Source organism: Salmo salar, chromosome ssa19, assembly GCF_905237065.1.
Source record: "Salmo salar chromosome ssa19, Ssal_v3.1, whole genome shotgun sequence".
NCBI classification, from domain to species: Eukaryota; Metazoa; Chordata; class Actinopteri; order Salmoniformes; family Salmonidae; genus Salmo; species Salmo salar.
Genome location: NC_059460.1, coordinates 12,123,888 through 12,132,627, shown reverse-complemented (window position 1 = coordinate 12,132,627; position 8,740 = coordinate 12,123,888). Strand labels below are relative to the sequence as shown.

General features: G+C 41.6%; 1 long non-coding RNA gene across 1 annotated transcript; it reads right to left on the bottom strand.

Moving 5' to 3' along the window:
- Positions 1–481: 481 nt before the first annotated feature.
- Positions 482–2,948, bottom strand: LOC123728988 (uncharacterized). The gene is made up of 2 exons (XR_006760685.1): positions 2,693–2,948; positions 482–1,651 (listed from the first exon to the last, which is right to left on the bottom strand). It is a non-coding gene; the product is annotated as an uncharacterized lncRNA (long non-coding RNA).
- Positions 2,949–8,740: the final 5,792 nt, after the last annotated feature.

The following is an 8,740-nucleotide window of genomic DNA, read 5'->3' as shown; positions in this document are numbered from 1 at the left end:
CCCCCTATAGACCCTATGCTGAGTGTTGACAACGTTCAGAGGGAGGGGGGAGAAGATTAGAGCCGGATGCTGCAGCTGATTAAAACATCCAAAAGCAGGCAATTAAAGTGTGATGCAGAGAACCACGGGCTGGCAGAAAGCTCTATGCTTTCAATAATGCAGGCTCCTATACTCCTATACTGCATAGAGCTTCACATACAAACACACTGTTATAGGAGCCGTCCCTGTAGACATATTATGCCCATGCCAACAAAGGGGTTAGCAGACATGGCGGTGGAAACATGGCCATAGATGTGTTCGCAGTGAATGTGGATTGTTAGAGTATAGGTTTATGTGTGGGTACTCTAAATGGACTCCATAGACTGGTTATTGAATGTAGCCTAATCTCATTATATGTAAAACACTTGTTATTGCCCATGCTATTAAAATGCACATGCATAACACACTCCGCCATATTAATAATCCACACATGAATAATAACTGAGTTATGACAGGAGCTGTTCAAATACAGCCTCTTTAATGACACGTGACATGTTCGTCCAGAGTAGCATTTAGAGTGTCTCCCTTTCCTCTAGAGCCCCTTTATGAAGCACTTATCCTGTATTTTATAACATATAATAAAATAATATATCTCTATATATATGCCATTTAGCAGACGCTTTTGTCCAAAGCGAGTTACAGTGCATGATTTTTTCATATAGGAGTAGAACCCACTATTTTGGCATTGCAAGCGCTATGCTCTACCAACTGAGCTACAGAGGACCACTGTTGGTCTTTACTCTAACTTACATATAACGTTATGCTAACATTGGATTCACAGACAGTACAAGGCCATGCCAGTGCATTGGGACACAGACTGTGTTCTGGTGACCATGAACGCAGCTCTTACAGAATAATAAGGTGATCTCCACTCACAATGAATAATACATCTATTATCTTTACCCTACGGATCCAAAGTCTTACTGGGGCCCTGTGAGATGGACAAGCCACCTACAAGATAAGCAAAGACAATCAGAATTTGTGGTAATAATGTTATTCCAATGTATTGTTTTTGTACTGTTTTTACCGTACCATGTGTTGCGATAAATACACTTTAAATAAAGTTTGATTTGATGGTAGGCTATATGCCCATCGTTCTGATTCTGTTAGTATTCATAGAAACAATCCTCAACATTGTTTACCCAAGTGTGGTATAGTGAAAAAGACATATTGTTGTTAAATTATTTAAAAGGACAACTTCATGTGAAGGATCGATGTGAGGTGATCTGAAAGCATTAACTAGACGGTGAGGAATCCCTTTCTCGCTCCCTCTCTGAAAACACAGTATTGCACATTGTATCTCACACAGTATTCTATAATTAGGTATTGATCATTTCTTCAGGGGAACCCGGGGGAACATTTTTCTCTGAAAGAAAACCCATTAGAAATGAAGACCACAAACTACGTATAGTACAGTGCATTCGGAAAGTATTCAGACCCCTTGTCCCGGGGCCACTCCTGCATCGTCTTGGCTGTGTGATTAGGTGTCCTGTTGGAAGATGAACCTTCGCCCCAGTCTTAGGTCCTGAATGCTCTGGAGGTTTTTATCCAGGATCTCTCTATACTTTGCTCCATTCATCTTTCCCTCGATCCTGACTAGTCTCCCAGTCCCCTAAGCATTAAAGTTGATGATCAGCAATGTCAAAATTACAACACACACAGACAAGGACTGAATACACACATGGTGTGACAACAGGAATGATTCAAACATACTTTCTTGAATTACGGTGGCATTTGGGCATGGCATTTTCGAAAAAATGAAATTCCTTTTTCTAGTTTTTAATTTTATTTAAATGTATTTGGGTACATCTTCCAAATTCTAAATCAACTAATATTGTAGCTTAATGACTTTAAATAATGTTTACCATTATGATAATATTGTGCCACCAGCAGCAGTAATAACACCAATGATGATAACACCAATGAGACATTTTAGTACAATTTTCTGAAATGGAGGCCACAAATGTTCAACTCTTACGCAATCAATCCTTTAAAAAATATTTGCTAAAGTGATATGATGAATTATTTTGCTCACAATGTTATTTCCCTTCATTTAAATTGACTAAAACCAAGTGGCACTTTGGATTGAGACACACCACGTGATTAGTGGAATCCTCAAAAATGTATGACATACTGAAAGGGTGTAATTAGCTAATCATTTTCTTTTTTATAGATCCTTCCCTCGATAACAGTTTTCCACTGGGGAGAATGCTCAAGGTCCTTGTATATCTTTGTTATGAGTGATTTTCAAGGCGGTAACACCAATGACATAATACTGACGGACACAAATTATACTAGTAAAAGAAAATGGTATTTAAATAGCCTTCTATGTTTTTATTGATCAATATACAATATGCATTCAAAATCCCCAAAACATATCACTACAAATCTATACATCACAACTAGGACAAGCCAATTTGCTTACCCTAAGTACTTTAAACAACGCAAAAACATAACATTTTGAAGTATAAAGGACTTGCATTATGTATCATTAATAAACAGTTCAATATAAACAAAAACATGTATGATGTGTAACTATTTGTCATTTTACTTTGTTTTTCATGGTTGCAAAGGCAAAGGACGCAAATGCCACAAGAATACAAGAACTGCCATTATAATCTGTCATGATAAAATATGAATAGATCCAAATTACCTTTGGCCCTTCTATCTCAGCTTGGATTTTTGAGTGTCGTACTAATGCATTTTAACATGCTTGGGTGAGTTGAGTATTCCAAATCTTCATATTTTGACCGCTGTTCAGTTGAATCTTTTAGTGTTCCGAGCAGAATGGGGTCAAAAGTGCACTGTGCAGTCAACTATTGACCAGTATAATGATAAGCTGTCAGTTTAAATACTTTGTAATAAACTGAACTTTGATCCTGTGACCAAGTCACTGCAGAGTCCAGAGCCACATTCAGTTCACTGTTCATTATACTGGAAAAGAGCAGAGGAGCACATTGCTATTTACACAGCTGAATCTCTTTCTCTCTCTCTATCTCTCTGTCTACTCTCACTCTCTCTCTCTCTCAATTTCAATTTCAATTTCAAATTAAGGGGCTTTATTGGCATGGTTAACATATGTTTACATTGCCAAAGCAAGTGAAATAGATAATAAACAAAAGTGAAAAACACAAAAAAACATTACACTAACAAAAGTTCCAAAAGAATAAAGACATTTCAAATGTCATATTATGTCTATATACCGTGTTGTAATGATGTGCAAATAGTTCAAGCACAAAAGGGAAAATAAATAAACATAAATATATGTTGTATTTACAATGGTGTTTGTTCTTCACTGGTTGCCCTTTTCTTGTGGAAACAGGTCACAAATATTGCTGCTGTGATGGCTGTGTTTGTGACTGGAACTTTCCAAACACCCTCAGCCTGCTGAGTAAGAGACATCGAGACGAGGTGAACTCCGCTGAGAGTTGAGCAGCAGTAAACACTTGAGTTAAGGATGCAAATAGCAGAGACACAGAGTGACACAGCGGTGTCAGTGAGACTGGAGCCTGACTGACTGACATGCAGAATATTGACGGTGATGAGATAATGACAAAGCTGTCAGGTCTCCAAGCGCACTACCTCCAAAGCCTGCCTAATTCTCATTCAGCAACACAGCTGATTAACAAGCAGCCGTATATATAGTGCATTATGTTTGAACTCTAACATCTATGACTATAGAATAACATTCTATTTCTATGACAGGAGGTTGGTGGCAGCTTAATTGGGGAGGATGGGCTCGTAGTAATGGCTGGGGCAGAATCAGTGGAATGGTATCAAATACATAAAATGTGTGTGACGCTATTCCATTCGCTATTCCATTCGTTATTCCAGACTCTGGCCATTATTATGAGCCGTCCTCCCCTCAGCAGCCTCCTGTGATTTCGATGTTCATGCTATTCCTTGTGAACACACTGTAGAGCCTATAAGCACAGGGCTGAGCATACTGTCAGTAAAGCATACCTGTGCAGCTCCAAGGCTTCCCTGTAGAGAATATATTCTCTGTACTTAGTCAAGTTCAAATCTTTTTTCTTCTTGAAGGGGTAAACCCTCAATCTAGTGGAAGGAAATAGGATCTAAATAGAATTAGGGGGGTAGGCAGCCCTAGGGGTCACCCTACCTCTCAGTCATAGATTGGATCGTTCCGTCTTCCTACTCCCATAGTGCTCGTCTGATGACAGCACATTGTGTTCCAACCACAAACGCCCCTCCCCCCTCACCACCCCTCCACCAGATCTACGACAGACAGCACGGTGGAGGGATGGGATGTCCTCGTAGCCATGGAAACCTCGCCCCTTCAGCAGCAGCTGTTTCATCAGTTTCCACAGTAACACCATAAGGTGGAAGAAAAGTAGATAATTATTTCAGAAAAATTATAGCTGGAGGGCTTGGATGGGTCCCTAATTGTGGTCTATTACTATGCTACTTGGGGATATTACTTTAGGGGGGAAAAAAGAACAATCATGAACATTTCATGCATAACACAGCACACAGATCTGTTCTGTTCAGTGGTTACAAATTAGGACACAGGCGGAAGACAAACCGTGGGGAAATTGCAGTATTAGCATTAGCATAATCTCCCAGGAAATTGCAGTAGGCTAATCCTTGTTGTTTGACTAAAGTATTCTTGACTGACAGGGACAACAACAGGGATTCAATCAAGAGACACTAGACCTCAATCACAGCCTTGGATCACAACAGCAACACAGACTTACGGAGAAAATCATCATCGGGGGAAATTCTCAGTTGTTCGACCATCTATTATCTTGAAACCCGTGGTCCACAACCCATGACTAACCCTGAGTAAAGTGGTCAGAGAAAGCAGCAGTCTCTCACTCTGCTGAGGCCAAGGGCATAGAAGTTTATCTTGCTCACGGGACACTGAGGTCTCCACGCAATTAAAGAATAATAAAGGCATGAGAAGTGCCTCCTCCTCTGAGATAAACCCAGGTTCCAACCCCACTGGGAAATGCATGGAATCAGAATTAGAACGCTGAAATTTGGATTCTATGGTCAGACCCTCAGGATTTGTGGATATCAACAGACAGAGTGAAATCTGCTGTGATTCTCCAATCCAAGAGAGATATTGCTGGGGCTACCAAAATAACAATCTTGTAATGAAGGAATGCGTGCTTCGATTGCTTAATTAATGAGAAAGTGTGAAAAAAATGCTTCACTCAATGCATAAAAAAAGTTATATCAACTGGAAATCATTAGATTCCCTTTGTCTTGTCAGTGCAGCCGTTTCAGCAGGAAATACAGAGCAGTTACTGGGGGGAAAGGCATATACAACCAGACCACCCACTGGTAGAATCCCTAATACTGTAAGTACACTATAATATTCAATAGGCCAATGTTGTATGTGGTACAACACAAAACAAATACTGATCACTATCTAGACCCACTCTACACTCTTAGAAAAAAAGGTGCTATCTAGAACCTAAAAGGGTTCTTTGCCTGTCCCCATAGGAGAACACTTTGAGGAACTAGTTTTGGTTCCAGGTAGAACAATTTTTGGTTCCATGTAGAACCCTTTCCACAGAGGGTTCTACATGGAACCGAAGAGGGTTCTGCCTGAAACCAAAAAGGCTGCTACCTGGAACCAAAAAGGGTTCTCCTATGGGGACAGCTGATGAATCCTTTTGGAACCCTGTGTTCTAAGAGTGTAGACCATTTTACTGTGACACTTGACTGCAAGATAGAGATAAATCATCTGTCTCTTCTCAAAGATCTCCAGTAGCCTACATCTGATATCAAATGATTTGATTTGATTTGATCTGATATCAAATGGCAGGGTCGGACTCATAGCCTACAACATGTCAACGACAAGAGTGTGACAGCATAATCCTTGTGATATATCCTAGAAGAGCTCTCATTTAGTATGCTCTCAGTAAGTTATGCAGTACTAGAATATTCTATTTGTGCTTGAACTATCTGCACAACCTTCAATAATGCTAATGTATGAGAGTGAGAATGGAAGGAAAGAACATTTTAAAGGCCTGGCAATATCAGAAGGAAAAGTGGAATGCACTATATTTGGAGTGGTGAGACAGATCACAGCCTAGGCATCCTGGCATTAGGGGCCTAACCCTGTGCATTGCCCAGTGATACTATTCAAAGTGATGAGGCTACTGATGCCTGCTGGGATACGGAACGCTCAGTGTAAGTCTGAGCACAACGGTCTTCACTCCTGTTTACTTTAATTCACAGAGGTTCACAGAGGTTGGCTTCCCGAGTGGCGCAGCAGTCTAAGGCGTCACTACAGACCAGGGTTCAATCCCAGGCTATATCTCAGGTGATCGGGAGAGCCATGAGGCGGCGCACAATTGGCCCAGCGTCATCTGGGTTAGGGGAGGGTTTAGCCGGCCGGGATGTCCTTGTCCCATCGCGCTCTAGCGACTCCAGTGACGGGCTGGGAGCAGTGCACGCTGACTTTGGTCAGCAGCTGTACAGTGTTTCCTCAGACACTTTGGTGCGGCTGGCTTCCAGGTTAAGTGAGCAGTTTGTCAAGAAGCAGTGCGTTGGCGGGGTTGTGTTTCGGAGGTCGCATGACCTTCGACCTTCGCCTCTCCCGAGTCCGTACGGGAGTTGCAGCGATGGGACAAGACTGTAACTACCAATTGAATATCACGAAATCACGAAGTCATTTAAAAAAAATTCACAGAGGATTGCATCCCAAATGGAACCCTATTCCCTACATAGTGCACTACTTTAGACCCCTATTCCCTATATAGTGCACTACTTTTGAGCAGGGTCCATAAGGAATAGGGTGCAATTTGGGGGACACACAGAACCGCCCTGACATGCGGTAAGATCAAGCTCTCTTTGGAATAAATAAGTAAATAATGAACAATCAAATGACGAGCATTACATCTACTGCTGTGGCTATAGAGTAACTTTACAAGGACCTCTTGACTATTGTTGTATCATGAAGAGAGATATGGTAATTCTGGTGATCCACTTATCAAAGAGGAGAACAGCTTCCTTCAGTTCAGATCACCTGTAGAGGACACATCACTCTACTCAGTGAAGGGCAGACTATATATAGTGTCAGCTATCACATGCTGCAGCCGCTTATCCATCATGTTTCAGGTGGAAAGACAGCGGAGAGAGGAGGTGATATGTTACAGAAAGAGAGAGAACCATGCATCACAGTTAGGTGCAGATAACAGTGACAGAGCAGAGTGGATAGGACAGATGAATGACGGAACATGGTGTTCTTTGAACAACGCAAAATGCCTATAGACTACGCCTTTATACTTATGCTCATCAAGTAAATGAGTTTGACAGCAACAAAAATCTAGTCATTTTCCATGAACACCAGAAAGAACCACTACTGAAGCTGAAATTATCTCAGCAGTAGGCCCTGTCGAGAAGAGCCATGTACCTGGATCAGTGGCTGGGAGACCCTGTATGTAAAAGGGTGTAACTACCTGTATCAGTGTCTGACATCAGCGTGCCAAACAGGAGCCAATCAGTCAGGAGGAAGTCCTCTTCCCTTTGAGTGTGACCCGCCCATACCATCAGCCTGGCAAAGCCGTGCCGTACCCCATACAGGCCCTGGGATGGAGGAAGGGGGACCGGCGGTTAGGTCATCAGGGAGCAATGGTAGCAGCACACCCATTAGTCATCTCCATAACCACATTCCTTCAAACAGCTGGCACTCCCCAGAGCAGTGTGGGTAATGGGGCCAGGCGCAGCAGGAGGGTGACCTGCTTATCTCTCCAGGGCTACTTAGCTGCTTAGCACAGGTGGACACACTCAGGAGTGACTGGGCTAGGCACCATTAGCCTGGTAACTTATAACAGAAGGGAGCATGGTGTAGCTAGCCTAGCATAGCATGCTAATGTTCCAACTTCCAGAAAGAGTTTGACAGCGATTATTTGAGTGTTCATCCACAGAAGGCCAAAGTTGTGAATGAATCACTTCTCCTGCTCTTTTTGATCTGAGACGTTTTATACGTAGCTGAAAAGACAGGGAGACTGAATGGCCTTAGAACAAAGATGACAGATCCCACCAAGGCTTTTTGAAATTTATGACAGGGAAATATGTGGTGACTAAATACTATTTTCTAACCAGTTCAATGCTTTGAATGCTTTAGCATTTCAGTATAATAAACTTATTTCAAATAAAAGTCAAAATGATCAAGATTTTCATTGGAAATTGGAGCCTGGTCCCAGATCTGTTTGCGCTACCATGTCAACCTCTTGTCATCCCAAATATGTTTGGCATGACAAGGAGTTGACATGATAGCACAAACAGATCTGGGACCAGGCTAGGGACATTGTGAATCAATGTAAATGAATAGTACTAACACGGGCTACTCATGGGCTGCAACATTATGTGAATGGATTTTTCTTTCTAGTCATGAATATGCTTAATTCACTTCAATATGTTTTATTCAACAAGATGCAGTGTGAAATACCAGTGATAGTGCAGCAGTCTGAGATGTTCATTTCTGGAGTGAAGTAAGAGATTATGCAGCACATAACAAACTGGAGCCATACACATACGTGCACACACACGCTGGAAAGCAGATGAGGAATATTATTTTAGAACTATAAAATCCCTGCACCCATCCGTCTTCCAACATGTCACAGTTTTATGACGGTATTATAAGCTCTCAGACATAATAAAATGAAATAAGAGTTATGAGTGGGGAGTCTTATTCAGTCTCTGAGAGAAAGTGTGTGTGTGTGTG